Raw genomic sequence first — 3,130 nt, forward strand, 5'->3', positions numbered from 1 at the left:
GTGCATCGTTATTCGATTAGGCCACGCACACTGCCAGTCAAAGGCTTAGGGAAATTCTGTGCTATCAAGTTAGGTTGCACTGAATCGTACGTGGCGTTCATAATTTGGAGGAGGTGGGTGTTCCCTGATCCTGGATCAGTGTAGCTTTCTTGCCATGACGTCAAAGACAGTACAGTGTCTAGAACAGGGGTGTCAAACCTCCGGCCCGCGGGCCGGATCAGGCCCGCAAACGGGTTTAATCCGGCCCGCGAGATGATTTAAAAAAAAAAAAAAAAAAAAAAAAAAAAAAATTGTAAAGTATAAAACTGCGCTGCAATTTTTTAATAAAATAAACTGCTGCTCCAATTGCGTCCACTGGATGGCGCAATAGCAATTGTGTTAAGCAAGCAAACTGTTTATACCGGGGCAGAGCAAGTAGGTCAAGCACGTGCAGCCAATGAGCTACTTTGTTTTGCCCGCGATATTTATTACGGCTTCTACTTTTAACATTATGTGCTTTGGCACCCTCATTGCCCCAATATGTCTCTGTCAAAAAAGAGAAAAGTGGACGCAGAGTGCAGAGTGTTCCAAGAAAAATGGTCATCCTATTTATTCACGGAATTGAATGGGAAAGCTGTATGTTTGGTGTGTTCAGAGCATGTTGCAGTGCTGAAAGAATATAACCTTCGTCGCCACTATGTGAGTCTTCATGCCGACAAATATGACAACTTTCAAGGACAGCGGAGATGAGAGAAGGTGAATGAACTGTTGGCGGGTCTGAAGAAACAGCAGTCTGTGTTTACTCACAGCCGAGACATCAGTGACGCTACAGTGAAAGCTAGCTACCTCATTGCTAATGAAATCGCAGTGGCTTCAATACCATTTAGTGAGGGTGAATTTGTAAAAACATGCATGATGAAGGCAGCGGAGATTGTGTGCCCTGAAAAGCGGCAGGCTTTTGCAAATATCAGCCTGACAAGAAACACAGTTGCAGACAGGATTTCCGATCTTTCAGTGGATTTGGACAGCCAGTTGAAGCAAAAAGTAAAGTCATTTATTGCGTTTTCGGTTGCAATTGATGAAAGCACGGACATTACAGATGTTGCACAACTGGCCATTTTCATCCGCGGCGTTGATGACACATTGACCGTCACCGAGGAGTTCGTGGAGTTGGTGCCGATGACAGATACAACGACAGCAGCTGATATTTTTACCGCACTCGTCGGCGCGCTGGACAGGGTCGGAGTGGACTGGTCCCGCGCTGTCAGCCTGGCTACAGATGGTGCGCCCTCAATGATCGGGAAAAAAGCAGGCGTTGTGACAAAGTTCAGAGAGAAAGTGCAATCTGCAAATGGAGGACGTGATCTTTTGACTTTTCACTGTATTTTGCACCAGGAGGCTTTGTGTTGCAAGTCATTAAAGATGGATAAAGTAATCCTTCTACACCCCCCCCCCCAAAAAAAAAATAACAATTGTAAAGTGGTTATCCCACTGGCTATAGGGTGAATGCACCAATTTGTAAGTCGCTCTGGATAAGAGCGTCTGCTAAATGACGTAAATGTAAATGTAAATGGATAACGTCATGAAGGTGGTCATCCAAACTGTTAATTTCATCCGATCCAGAAGCCTGAATCACCGTCAGTTTGACAGCCTTCTCAGAGAGAAAGACCACATCTATGGCCTGCCATACCACACTGAGGTAAGATGGTTAAGCCGAGGTGCTGTGCTGAGCCGTTTCTTTGATTTACGAGAAGAAATTGAACAGTTCATGGAAGAAAAGGGCAAACCAGTGTTAGAATTTCATTCCGCAGAATGGATGCAGGACCTTGCATTTATGGTGGATGTTACAGAGCACCTGAATAACTTGAACAAACAGCTGCAAGGGCGCAACAAAGTTGTCACGCAGTATTATGACAGCATACGTTCTTTCAAGTTGAAGCTGTCATTGTGGGAGACGCAACTTGCCGGTGGTGATGCAGCTCACTTCCCCTGTCTGAAAAATGTGTGCGCGACCCAACATGTGGCAGACATGAAGCGGTTCAAAGATAAAATAACGGGACTGTTACGGGAGTTTGAGCAACGCTTTCAGATTTATGTTTATATGTTGATTTTAATTTTAATTTTAATGCCATTTAGCAGACGCTTTTATCCAAAGCGACTTACAGTCATGCGTGCATACATTTTTTTGTGTATGGGTGGTCCCGGGGATCGAACCCACTACCTTGGCGTTACAAGCGCCGTGCTCTACCAGCTGAGCTACAGAGGACCACATGTGCTATTGTTTTTAATTGATTTTATTTTATTTGTATATTTAACCTATTCTTGACTCTGTGGTTCTTGCACTTGTTTGGGGAACAGGATTTCATTATTTTCATCTACATTTCTGCCTGAGAAATGACACCCTGATATAGTTCTGTGATCTGTGAAACAGTTCTGTTAATCACTGAGGCATTGTGTGTTTGTGTGTTCTTTTTCTTTAGAATTTTCAAATAAACTTGACGTGTTTTATGATTAATAGTGATGTTGTGCTTGTACTATTTTGGACACACTGTCCTCAGGCTCCAGCTTTATGTTGTATGTTGATCGTATTAAAACAAAGAAAACAATCTGAAGTTGTTGTTTTTAAGTTATATATACCATGATTTTTCCGGTCCGGCCCACTTGGGAATAGATTTTCCTCCATGTGGCCCCTGAGCTAAAATGAGTTTGACACCCCTGGTCTAGAAACTCTGTGACACATGAGGTTGGTGGCACTTTAATTGGGGAGGACGGGCACGTGGTAATGCCTGGAGCTGAGTGAGTGGAAAGGTATCAACAACATCAAACACATGGTTTCTATGTGTTTGATACCATTCCATTTGCTCCGTTCCAGCCATTATTATGAGCCGTCCTCTCCTCAGCAGTGGATATGGTATGTGAAGACGTTTAGATAGGGAGATCTGATCCCAGGTCGTTTCAAAGCTGCATTTTTGACTTCGTCATTCTTACATAGCTAGTTCAATTAAGCAGCCTTTATTTTCAATACACCAAAATCATACATTACACTCAGATAATTATGTATTTGGGGTGAAGCATAAAGCAGACTTTATTGAGTTGGTTTAATGGGATTGCTTGGACTATTACATTTACATTTTAGTCATTTAGCAGACAC

This window comes from Coregonus lavaretus (assembly GCF_964263955.1).
Source record: "Coregonus lavaretus genome assembly, chromosome: 4".
In the NCBI taxonomy this organism is placed as follows: Eukaryota; Metazoa; Chordata; class Actinopteri; order Salmoniformes; family Salmonidae; genus Coregonus; species Coregonus lavaretus.